The sequence below is a fragment of the Aotus nancymaae genome, unplaced genomic scaffold (genome assembly GCF_030222135.1).
Source record: "Aotus nancymaae isolate 86718 unplaced genomic scaffold, 86718_ANA_hifiasm-v0.15.2.pri h1tg000012l, whole genome shotgun sequence".
NCBI classification, from domain to species: domain Eukaryota; kingdom Metazoa; phylum Chordata; class Mammalia; order Primates; family Aotidae; genus Aotus; species Aotus nancymaae.
The window spans coordinates 6,404,984-6,418,864 of NW_026988423.1; the positions used below are offsets into that span (position 1 = coordinate 6,404,984).

General features: G+C 39.4%; 1 protein-coding gene across 3 annotated transcripts in view; it reads right to left on the bottom strand.

Annotated features, from left to right (window-relative positions):
* The window catches only part of TRPC6 (transient receptor potential cation channel subfamily C member 6), a 161,415-nt gene that overhangs the window by 73,546 nt on the left and 73,988 nt on the right, over nucleotides 1-13,881 (bottom strand). The window lies entirely within an intron of this gene.

The following is a 13,881-nucleotide window of genomic DNA, read 5'->3' on the forward strand; positions in this document are numbered from 1 at the left end:
CAGCAGACCCTGAAAAAGCTCTGACTTGGCTCCAGCCCCTATCAACTGCAGTCTGAAAGCAGTCCTGTCCACCCAGGAGCCTGCTGGGAGTCACACCTCTGTGGACCCTGGGAGGCAGGCTGCTGAACTCCATCCCACAGCTGATCCTGAGACAGCCCAGCAGCTTGTCTCCAGGGCCCCTCAATTGTGATCCAAGGTCAGTTCTGCCTACCCAGGAACCTGGAGGAGACACGCCCATCTGTGCCTCCAAAGGCAGGTCTGAGATGTGAGGCTGGGCTGTAGGCCCTGAAGCAGCCCTGTGACCCAGTTCTAGTTCCTCTTATCTGCAGGCTAGGGCCAGTCTTGCCCCGCCAGGGACCCACCAAGTGACCCTTCCCAGGAATCCCAAAGAAGCCACGCCTGCCTACAGACCTAGTAACAGGCCCATTGTCTGCAGACCCTGAAGGGGACCCTTCTACTAGTACCAGCCCTACTGACCAAGATTCTGGAAGTCCAGAATGCCCAAGGACCAGACAATATTGATGCCAGCTCGATCGCCTGGTAACAGCCCTACCAAGCACAGATTGTGAACTGGAGGAAATCCCATCAGTCCTGGGACCCAGCAAAAGCAGAGAACCAATGCATCAATAAAACAAGATATTTAATAAATAAATAGAAATCGTAAAAAAGAACCAAACACAACAAAAAATATTGTATTATCTCATCTATATGTAGAATCTTAGAAAGTCAAACTCACAGCACTGCCAGGGCCTGAGGGTGGGGATATGGGGAGGTGTTGGTCAAAGGATACAAACATTCAGTTGTAAGATGAATGAATTCCGAGAATCTAATGTACAGCATGGTGACTATAGCAAATAATACCGCATTGTTGACTTGAACTTTGCTAAGAGAGTGAACTTTGCTAATGTGTGCTTAACATATGCCTACACACGTACACACACACTGGTTCCAATGTGTGGTGATGGATGTGTTGATTACTTTGAGTGTAGTGATCATCACCCAACGCATACATATATCAAATCATCATGTAATACACCCTGAATATATACAATTTTTATTTGACAATTATACTTTAATAAATCTGGGAAAAAATCTTCAATCCTCATAAGCACTCTATGAGGTACATTATATTAGTACCACTGCTTACAGGTGAGAAGAATGAGAAACGAGAGTATAAGTGCCTTGGTCTTGGTAGCACAGCTCCTTAGTGGTGGAACAGAGACTTGACCTCAGGAAGTCTAGACCCAGAGTCCGCATCCTGAACCTTTCAAATGCATTGCCTTTTATCTTGGTAGGCACTCAGTATTACTTTTTCTAGATGTGAAGGATTGTGGTAGTGTGTTTGAACAGCATGCATAGCATTTATTCTAAAAAAGAATTTGACTCACAATCTTGATTCTGGGAATATCTGATTTTGCTGAAAGAAGATTATTTGCTAATTACTCTTCCCAAATCTTATGAATAGGATGAATGAAGTAGGCATAATTTGAGGCGTTTTGTATTTAATACTATTTTACTGCCTATCATATTTTCACCCAATCTAAACAGGCAAGACCCACATCAGCAACTTTTCCACATCCATTTTTCCTACTCCCAGATAGTACTGACGTTATATATTACATTTTTGGCATCCCCCATAAGCAATCGAGTTCATTCCCTCTTCTCCCTATTCTTTCTGCTCCACTGAGGTTCAGAAGCCTATTCCCGGGTTATTGTAGAACTGCCCTAAGCATTCTCTCCCTTCCTATCTACCTGTTTTAACCACAGCAGAGATGGCTGGTTATGGAGACTTGGAAAGGTGTTAGCTCTGCAGGTTGCAGGCGTGGCAAGAAGTGTCCTGAGGCAGAGGCACGATTAGGTGGACAAGGATCAAAATGAAATCACTCGTGGTGCTAAAGCAAAAGCAAGTCCAGGGTTCAGATCAAGCAACAACATTATACTGCTGAACCCAAGGGCACATGTATCCTGAAGCTAAGTAACTCAATCTTCAGAGTACCTCAATGGTACAGATCCCTTTCCAAGCCTTAGAAGAGACTTTAGCAAAGGTTCCTAAAATTGTGTAAGTTCAAGAATCCACAAAACCTAAATCTTCTCATTGAATCAATGGTTTCAATCATACCTTCAAGGTGGAATTTGGTTCAGCTATTTAGAAAATTGAAAACCAGACAAAATGCATCTCTGGTGTCCTATAGCCTGTCTCATTCTGCCTTTGAGGAATTCTTACTTTGTTGTATAAACTATTGAAGTTAACCTGAGTTTGAGATAGATCTTGTTCTTTTCCTAAAAGCATCCAGGAATAAAAATGATTTGCCAGGATTTACTGAGTCCTAGCCTAGGGTCAGTGTGCATGAGGGTCACTTATAGCATGGCATGAGAACTACGGAAAGATACATGGCCTGTTCATCAGGACTGTCCAAGTGGTGGAAGTAAATAGGAGTGGACAATGTAGTGAATTTAAGCAACTCCTGAAAACAACAGAGGGCTAATGGAAAGTGTGGCTCCAGCCCTCAGCCAACATTGTTATGCTAATGAAATTCAGCAGATAAGAAGGATGCCTTGAGGAGGAGAAAGAATTAGCCAAGATCAGCCAGTAGCATGACTGAGGAGTACGGGAGAAAGAGAAAAGCTGTTCCCCTCTCTGTCACTTGGGGGTGGCCATTAAGAGGGTGAGGCAGTGAATGGGAAGGCACATCAGATTTCCAAGACCAAAGGTTCTTGAGACTACATGGCAGCCTCAGATCTTTCTTCCTCCCAGATGCCCTAAGAATTCATTGCCAAACCAGTAGTCACTCTGAGCTCCTCAGAAAAGAGCACCCCAGAATCTCAGTGCTGGTTGAACTGCATGGCTAAACACTCAACAGTGCCACGGTGAGCCACAAACCAAGAAGGTCAGGGTACAGAAAGCACTTAGAAAAATGGGCTTGAGAATACAGAAAATGAACAATGAATGAAGCTCAGTCTTTGGGAGGTGATCAGGGTTGGAAAGGATAGGAGTAAGACTTTGTATTAGGCTGTCCTTGCATTGCTATAAAGACATATCTGAGACTGCGCAACTTAAAAAGAAAAGTTTAATTGGTTCATGGCATCTGTTTCTGGGGAGGACTCATGAGGATTCCAATCATGGCAGAAGGCAAAGCGGGAACAGGCATATCACATGGCAAAAATGGGAGCGGGAGAGAGTTTGGGTGTGGGGTGGGTGCCACACACTTTTAAATGACTAGATTCCACCAGAACTCACTGTCACAAAGACAGCACAGAGCCATGAGGAATCTGCCACCATGATCCAAACACCTCCCACCAGGCCCCACCTCTAGCATTGGGGATGATCATTCAACTTGAGGTTTGCACAGGAACAAACAGGCAAAGCGTATCAGAGTTGTAGGTCTAAAGCTCCAAGTGAAATTCCAGTGTCAGGTTCAGGGACTCACAGTAGAAAGAGCTTCACCATATTGGGATCTTGGTGTCACTCCTAAACTGAACTGAGGTGTTGCTTAAGTTTTGGCCGTTAGTTTTTTATGGTATCTCAGTCTATAAACAGGGACTTCTGTCTTTCTCTCTGTTCCTTTATTCTAACTAGCTTTTTGCTCATGGTTCCATTTCCTTTTGGGAATTAATCCTACCCTGAACCTCAGCCCGATATCTAAGGCCAGCTTGTTTGCTGTATTCACAGCCGCACTCAGGCAACTGAGGGCTCCATAATCTATCAGCTTATGGCTGATGATCATCCACTCCTGTCACTCCATGTGAACTATTAATAGGTTCCTTGATGTTGTGTTCTATATGCCTGTCTGGAAGCTTCCATTCCAGCCAGCTCAGGAGGCAGCTCTTCCAAAACCAAGCTCTGTCATCAGGAAGTTTCCTCTGTTCTTATCCTTCCTCAATATTGGATACTGAACTGGGCCCCAGTTCTTTTTCATTTTTTCTTTCCTTTCTTTCTTTCTTTGAGATGGAGTCTCACTGTGTTGCCCAGGCTGAAGTGCACCATCTCAGTTCACTACAACCTCCACCTCCCAGCTTCAAGTGATTCTCCTACCTCAGCCTACTGAGTAGGTGCGACTTCAGGCGCCTGCCACCATGCCTTGCTAATTTTTGTATTTTTAGTAGAGATGGAGTTCCACCATGTTGACCAGGCTGGTCTCGAACTCCTGACCTCAAATGATCCACCCACCTCGACCTCCCAATGTGCTGGGATTACAGAGGTAAGCCACCACGCCTAGCCTCCCTTTACTTCTTATATAATCTGCATTACTACTGCCTACACTCAAGTATCATTTCAAGATTTAACAGTAAGGATTTGGTGTAAACATTATCCTAAAACAAACGAATTCACTTAGAATTATCTTTTGATAATGTCAAGCAAGTTTTTTTTTAAAAAAAGAAAAACAGGTTTCTAAATAATACTATAGATAAAAGATTGATAACTCCATATATTTTTAATTAAAAGAAAGATTAAGTAACAACTGATACACATTTAGAATTAATGGTCCACTTAGCAAGAGATGGCTCACATCTTTTTAACACAGCTACTTAACAGCTGAGTGAGCTTTCAATCCAATCTGTACTTTCTGAAAAACTTTTAAGGGTTTATTAGGAGATTTCTACACATCAGAAATGTATATAGGTCATATACATTTATATGAGAAAATATGTAAGATTTATATGAGAAAATAAACACAAACCAGGCCAAGCATAGTAGCTCACACCTGTTAATCCCAGCACTTTGGGAAGCCCAGGGGGGCAGGTCACCTGGGGTCAAGAGTTTGAGAACAGCCTGGCCAAAATGGCAAAATCCCATCTCTAACAAAAATTAAAAAAAAAATTAGTTGGGTGTGGTAATGCATACCTCTAATCCCAGCTATTCGGAGGCTGAGGACCGAGAATCGCTTAAACCTGGGAGGCAGAGGTTGCTGTGAGCCAAGGTCACACCACTGCACTCCAGCCTGGGTAACAGAGCAAGATTCTGTCAAAGAAACAGAAGAGAGGAGAGGGGAGGGGAGAGGAGGGTAGGGGAAGGGGAGACAGAAGGAAAGAGGAGGGAGAAAAAAGTGAAGGGAAGGGAAGAGGAGGGGAGGGGAGGGGGATGAGAGGGGAGGGAGAAGGGAAGTGAAGGGAGATAAAAGAGAAAGGAAAAGGAAGGGAAAAGGAGAAGGAAGGGAGAAGTGGAGGGAGGGAGGGAGGAAGGAAGGAAGGAAGGAAATTATTTGGGGAGTGAAAGTGATTAGGAAATATATAATAATATAAAAATAAAGGTAAAAACTTTCCAGAATGCTCAGAAGTAGCATGTTCTAATTAACCTATTTTTATGGATACCTTAGCTAGTAGCCAACTAATTCCTTAATCTTATGGTCTTTTTTTTGGCTTTAAACTTTGTTACTGAAAGTATTCATAAAAGATATTTGTCTATTTCTGCTCCAAACTTTCTGTTTCCTTTTAATGACTCAGAACTTCAGAAGACTATAAAGTCATTATTGTGAACATTTATGTTCACTTCAAATATAGAACATATAGAAAACTGGGCTGACTCTAGGATATGACTTCATAATTTGGTTTACTTATTAGTAAAATACCTTATAATATAGTATTTTCCCTTTGTGATTTGTCTAGTCTGATAAAAGCAGAGCATAAAAGCATTATTGATTAGAGATACTAATCAGCTTTTATTTTAGTTAGAAGTTAGAATGGAAAGAATAAAATATTCTATAGATAAATGAAATGACCTGCCTGGAAAAATTTTAATAACAAAAAGTTGGTAACCAGATTAATGGCTGTAGAATGTGAGAATATCCTTGCGATGATATTCCTATAAATCAAATAGATTGCATCATGCCTGATTTTAATTAATACAAAGATTAACAAGAAAAATGTCAGTCTTTTAAAAATGCTCCAATCCTGTCTATTCAGACAGTAATTCCCTTATCCATGCAATAAATATTTACTCAGCATTGCTATCTGCTAGGAAATGGGGAAACTGTGGGAAATAAGCAGACAGATTTCTCTCTTCATGGAACTCCATACTGATGAGAAAAACTGACACTGAAAATTAACTGCAGTCCAGGCACACTGACTCGCACCTGTAATTCCAGTACTTTGGGAGGCCAAGATGGGAGGATTATCTGATGTTAGAAATTCGAGACCAACCTGGCCAACATGGTAAAACTCTGTCTCTACTAAAAGCAAAAAATTAGCCAGGCTTGATGGTGTATGCCTGTAATCCCAGCTACTTGGGAGGCTGAGGCATGAGAATCACTTGAATCTGGGAGGCGGAGGTTGTAGTAAGCCGAGATCACACCACAGCACTCCAGCCTGGGCAACAGAGCAAGACTCTATCCAAAAAAAAAAGAAGAAGAAGAAGAAGAAGAAAGGAAAAGAAAATGTAACTGCAAGCACTCAGAGTGTGATAAGAACTGCAAAGTGCTGCACACTCCCAGGTATATTCTCTAGTTTAGGGTAAGAATCAGGAAAATCTTCCTGGAGAAAATGATATTTAAGATGAAAACCAAAGAAAAAGTATGATGTAGTAGGGGGAGAAGAAAGCGTTCCAGAAAGGAAAAATAACTAATATCATGGCCCTTAAGATCCTGGCATGCTCGAGGAGCCAGAAGTCCTGTAGGGCTGGAGGATCAGAGAGCTGAAAGGAGAATAATGCCTCTCTTGGCTCAGTCATTAGTCAGCGGCCAGAGCATATAGGTCATTGTACCATTCTTAGGATTCTGGGAAGTCATTGATGAGTTTAAAACCTGGGGTGATGCAATCAGATTTGTTTTGTAGAGATACATTGTAATCTGAGGAACAGATGGGAGGGTGGCAAGCCTAGATGCAAGGAGACCAGTTAGGAGACTATCGAAGTGCTCCAGGTGAGAGATGGCACCATTAGGATGGAAAGGGGTCAATGAATTTGAGAAATCTTGGAAAGGCAGAATTAATAGGATTTACAGGCTGATTGGCTGTGAGCGAAGAGTTGAGGATGTAAAAGGTTAAATGCATTTACCAATGCCTGGATTGAACATCTAGGCTTATAGTGCTGTCTCTGTATTTGGAGTACTTTGTGATAAGATAATGCAGTCTTTGAACCTCACTTCCTTTAGAAAATTTTAAGATAATATTCAAAATTGTACTAATTTAAATCCAAATTCAAGACTACATTGTTTTTCACTTAACCTCTTTTATATTATACCTGTATCTTTTTTCATCTACACCAAGAATCCTGATTCCCAAGGACACAAGGGATGATAGAATATTCCATATATATTCATTCACTTTATCCCACATTACAATCATCAGTCTCAGAATAACAACACTAATACTACTGTTGCCTATGCAATTACTGAGAATGGGTTTATTTTTTCCTCCCTCTATTTCTTTGCAGTTACACTATATTCTGTCTGAACATTTGGTCGTATATACTATATTCTCTCTCACTCTTTCAAAAACACTTGTCTGAATTCTGTAAGTAACTACATCTTTAATGCTACCACATGGCATCATGTTGATATTTCTATAGTCATTCTGGCTGTCCAGAACATTCTTTAGAAGCATCTTCAGGAAGGGATCTAGGGAACTATTTCCCTGAGTTCTTGTATGTTGTTCACAGTTACTCTGCACTCTGTATACTTGAAAGTCAGTTTGCTGAATATAAAAATCACTGCCATGATGAGCATTGATGCAAAAATCCTCAATAAAATACTGGCAAATGAAATCCAACAGCACATCAAAAAGCTTATCCATCACTATCAAGTAGGCTTCATCCCTGAAATGCAAGCCTGGTTCAATATACGCAAATCTATAAACATAATTCATCACATAAACAGACCAAAGATAAAAACCACATGATTATTTCAATAGATGCAGAGAAGGTCTTTGACAAAATTCAACAGCCCTTTATGCTAAAAACTCTCAATAAACTAGGTATCAATGGAACATATCTCAAAATAATAAAAGCTATTTATGACAAACCCACAGGAAATACCATACTGAATGGGCAAAAACTGGAAGCATTCCCTTGGAAAACTGGCACAGGACAAAGATGCCCTCTCTCACCACCTCTATCCCACATACTACTGAAAGTTCTGGCAAGAAAAAGAAATAAAGGGTATTCAATTAGGAAAGGAGGAAGTCAAATTGTCTCTATTTGCAGATAACATGATTGTATATTTAGAAAACCCCATCATCTCAGTCCAAAATCTCTTTAAGCTGATAAGCAACTTCAGCAAAGTCTCAGGACACAAAATCAATGTGCAAAAATCACAAGCATGTCTATACACCACTAATAAAGAGCCAAATCATGAGTGAACTCTCATTCACAATTGCTACAAAGAAAATAAAATACCTAGGAATACAACTAACAAGGGATGTGAAGGACCTCTTCAAGGAGAACTACAAACCATTGCTCAAGGAAATAAGACAGGACACAAACAGATAGAAAAAAATTCCATGCTCATGCTTAGTAAGAATGAATATTGTGAAAATGGCCATACTGCCCAAAGTGATTTATAGATTCAATGCTATTCCCATCAAGCTATCATTGACTTTCTTCACAGAATTAGAAAAAACCACCTTAAACTTCATATGGAACCAAAAAAGAGCCCACATACCCAACACAATCCTAAGCAAAAAAAAACAAAGTTGGAGGTATCATGCTACCTGACTTCAAACTACACTATGAGGCTACAGTAATCAAAACAGCATGGTACTGGTACCAAAACAGAGATATGGACCAATGGAACAGAACAGAGGCCTCAGAAATAACACCACACATCTACAACCATCTGATCTTTGAGAAACCTGACAACAACAAGCAATGGGGAAAAGATTCCATATTTAATAAGCGATACTGGGAAAACTGGCTAGCCATATGCAGAAAGCTGAAACTGGATCCTTTCCTTATACCTTATACAAAATTAACTCCAGATGGATTAAAGATTTAAACATGAGCCCTAACACCATAAAAGCCCTAGAAGAAAACCTAGGCAAAACGATTCAGGACATAGAAAAGGACAAAGACTTTATGACTAAAACACCAAACACAATGGTAACAAAAGCCAAAATAGACAAATGAGATCTAATCAAACTCAAGAGCTTCTGCACAGCAAAATAAACTATCATTAGAGTTAATCAGCAACCACAGAAGGGGAAAAAATTTTGCAGTCCACCCATCTGACAAAGGGCTAATATCCAGAATCTACAAAGAACTTAAACAAATTTACAGGGAAAAAAACAAACAACCCCATCAAAACGTGTGCAAAGGATATAAACAGATACTTCTCAAAAGAAGACATTTATGCAGCCAACAAACATATGCAAATAAGCTCATCATCACTGGTCATTAGAGAAATGCAATTTAAAACCACACTGAGATACCATCTCATGCCAGTTAGAATGGCTATCATTAAAAAATCAGGAGACAACAGCGGCTGGAGAGGATGTGGAGAAATAGGAACACTTTCACACTGTTGGTGGGAGTGTAAATTAGTTCAAGCATTGTGGAAGACAGTGTGGCAATTCCTCAAGGATCTAGAACTAGAAATACCATTTGACCCAGCAATCCCATTATTGGATATCTACCCAAAGGATCAGAAATCATTCTGTTATAAAGACACATGCACATCTATGTTTGTTGTGGCACTGTTCACAATAGCAAAGACTTGGAACCAACCCGAAGGCCCATCAATGATAGATTGGATAAAGAAATGTGGCACATATACACCATGGAATACTATGCAGCCGCAAAAAAGGGTGAATTCACGTCCTTTGCAGGAACATGGATAAAGCTGGAAACCATCACTCTCAGCAAGTGACACAAGAACAGAAAACCAAACACTGCATGTTCTCACCCATAAGTAGGTGTTAAACAGTGAGAACACATAGACACAGGGAGGGGAACATCACACACCAGGGCCTGCTAGGGTTGGGTGGTTAGGGGATGGATAGCAGGAGATGGGGTAATTGGGGAGGGTTAGCATTAGGAAAATACCTAACGTAGACAACGGGGTGATGGATGCATCAAATCACCATGGCATGTGATTACCTATGTAACAAACCCACATGTGCAGAATTGCACATGTACCCCAGAACTTAAAGTATAATAAAAAATATACACAAAAAATAAATAAAAAATCACTAATAGTTGTTTCCTGGAGTATCTTAAATATGTTATTCCATTTTCTGCTAGCAAAAAAAAATTGCTGTTAAAAAAAGTCTGATGACAATTTACATTTATTTGCCTTATAATTCACCTACTGGTTTTGCTTAGATGAAGAACTACTTTTTCTTTAAAATGAGTAATTTTACTAGAATGTGTCTGATGTTGGTCATTTTGGGTTGACATTATTAATCACTCCATGTACCCTCGATATGTAATTGTAAATGCATACATATTTTTAGCAGTTTTCTTGGACTGCAGTTCTTAGTATATTTTTCTGCCCTCTTGCTTTTTAAATTTTTTCCCATAGATCTCAATTATCTTTATGTTGATTCTTCTTTGCCTGTTCTCAATTGTTAACTTTCTATTCTTTTTAAAATCTCCTTCTTCGTTTTTTTTTTATTTTTAGTTTTACTTAGCACTGTCCAGTGTGTTTGCTGCTTCTCTCTTGTGTGGATTTTTGTTCTTTACTTCTAATACCTCAGTTCTGTCACCACCTTTCTGAATTTTCCTCATTCTGATCAATATTGCTCTTAAATCATCTTTTTAAGTCTTTTAGCTTATTTTGAAAAAAGCTATTTCTATACTTTTCTGTTGCCTGTTTTTCTATGAAATTCCTTTCTTTGAATTTTTAGGAGGCACATAACTCAGGGTAGCTTTCTAATGTCACAGAACTCCCCATCATTTTTGTAGAGCAGCTTTGCTTCCCAAGACTTCCTGGCTCTGTGGCCCCCTTACCTTACCCCCCACCCAACTCCTGTGTGGGAGACTGAATCGTCTCCCAAAGGTATCTGTGCCTTAATCCCTGGAACCTGAGAGTATGTCATGTTACATGACAAAAGGGACTCTACAGAGGAAATTAAGGTTATCGACTATGAAATAAAGTCTGGAGATATTTTCCCGGATTACCCATGTAAACTCAGTCTAATCATATGAGCCCTTAAAAGCAGAAAACTTTCTCCAGCTGGAGGAAGGAGACGTAAGGCAGAATGAGAGATCAGAGACATGTGAGACATGACAAAGACTGGACTCATGTGACAGGGCCACTGCTGCTGGTTTTGAAGATGAAGAGGGTCATGAATCAGAGAATGCTGGCAGGCTCTGAAAATAAGAACTATCCCCAGAACAGACAGCAAAGAAACAGAGACCTCAGTCTTTCAACTACATGCTACAACGTTCTGCCATCAACCTAAACGAATATGGAAGAGGATTGTTTCTAAAGTCTCCCAGTAAGAGCCCAGACAGCTGATACTTTGGGTTGTACTTCATGAAACTCAGAACAGAGAAATCAGCCATGCCCACCCAGATTGCTAACCTGCAGAACTGCGAGATAATACATTCACGTTATTTCATGTCACTAAATTTGTGGCAGTGTTTTACACTAGTAATCTGAAAACAAGCACATCTGTTTTTATTTAATCTTTTTTCTTTCTTTCTGTCTTCTTTATCATGCTCAATTTTGACTCCAACCCTCATTGTGAGGTCTAGTCCTAGAAAGGATCCCTAAAATCTCAGTTTTCAGATTCCTTAGAGCTAGACTGCTCCAACTCTGGGGCTAGGCTGCTCTCACGTTTAGAATTGACTGTAAGCCCTGTGCGCTTGTTATTAGAATGAGCGAAACCCTCCCAGTTTCAGCTGCTGTTCTCAGATTGCCTGGGCCGTCTAGTAAATATTCATCACTGTGTGCAGCTAATCAGTTTCTCAGACGCCACACTGAGCTTTCCTCTGAAGATACGTACTCCAAGCAGGTCTTTGGCTTTAGCTGACTTGCCTCATCAGCATACATTTTGGGATTGTGGAGACACTCTGTCACCAATTTTGTCATAAATATTGTCTGTCATGTTTTGGTTTTACTAAAGAGTTGCCTTGGCTGGTTTTTTTTTTTAGATTAAAAAATATTAAGCTCCTTAATAAATTATATGTACACAGCTTTTAGAAAAGGTAGCCTTTTGTAATGTATACGGATTTTACCTTCTTCATGTTGACTTTAAAATTGTCATCTTTTTTCAACTACAACTTTTGCATATAGTAAACCAGAAGATATGTATGGACCTGGTTATTGCCAAGCACATCAGAGATGAAGAGGAAATTAATGATAGTTATATTTCAGTCAAAATGCCAAAAAATTGCAACAAAGTAAAAAATAATTTTAAAACTTGTCTAACTAGTTCCTTTTTGTTTTACATTCTCAAACCATTGTCAAATATTCTAAATATCTCTGAGACTTTCTCCTTCAATGCTTCACTTGTATGATCCTAAAATCCTGATCATCATGCAATGCAACATAACGTGGAGTAGGTACCTTTGCTGAGGCACATTCAAGTGTTCTGGCAAACAGTAAAAAGTATCATCTAAATGCCAAAGGTGAAAACGTGAAGTTTTCCTGAGTCACTGACTTCACCTCTTTCAATCTGCCTGTTCTCCAAGAACATCCTTCTCCAGAAGATCCAGCTTCCTCTAGTTGTTTTCTTCGTGTTGATTCCAATCCTTCTAGTCTTTTGTGAAGTAGAGAGAGTTATCTTTGATGTTGTTCCTCCTGCATATGACTTTATACGGGGGAATTTAAAGACATTTTTTAAAAAATATGCTTCTTTTGCTGTAAGCATCTTTCCAGAATCCTGGGCTTAATCTAAACATACTTAAGAAAAATTGCTCATAAATATTATTCTTAAAACAGGCCATATTTCAATTTTCTAATGGCAGTTGTCTTTAAAAACTTAGTAATAAGTTTCTGCATAAGGAGAGCTGGATTAAAATAGATTTCATTAAGTCCTAGGCCATCTGGTCTATGAATTTGGGAGTGTGCGATGAAGCCCACCTGTCTAGACGTCAATGCTGTAAGAACTGGCAAGTGGTGAAGGAAGAGCCGTTCAGAGTCAGTCACGGAAGTTTCAATGGGATCATTTGTTTTTATTATGTAATTAATTATAGATTTGAAACACTAAATCATTTTTTAAACCTCTACTTATGTCAAAATGCAGCAAATAATTGAGCGAGTTTTATGAGAAAATTAAAAAGTTATTCAAAAGCTTTTTGGTTTATCTTAGCTGTGAACAACGCATATGTGTAAAACTTCCTGTTCTCCAGGAAATGCTGAAACAATTATCAGCAGTGGAAATGAGGCAACACCAATGAGGTAGCCACATAGAAGACTGCCCGAGGCCTCTGCTCTTCAGCTGTGATGGGAAGGGCACACAGGCAGAGCGAGAGCAGATGAGGAAACAAAACACTGCAGGGTCTAAGGAACGACGTGGGAGTGAAGCAGACTCAGGTACTCAGAGCAAGACATTAAATCACAGCCAATTAAATTGTCTTCTTTTTTTTTAATTTTTATCAAAGACATGGAGGAAAATATTCTTCATAGCACATTTTCAGAGTATTTTATCCTTTACATTTCCTGGGCATATGCAGTGTTAAATGACTGCATTCTACATGCTTGGAGTCTATTGAAATTCATTCTTGTTTAATTGTGTTGTCATATGTAATGTAAAGAGACATCCAAGGCAACTCAATGTACAATTCAGAGGTCACGGCCATTTATTTCATCAGTGAGAAGATGTCAGAAAAAATGTATACGCATAACAATATTAAAAATAATTTTGACCTGAGGAGTCCAGTTAATTCAGATACAATATTTTTTGTTCTGAAATACTGAAACAATTTGTTTTGAATATGAACTCTAAAGAAGGTTGAGTTAAAAATCAAAATATTTTGGTTACATTCCTTATTTGACCACCATTTTT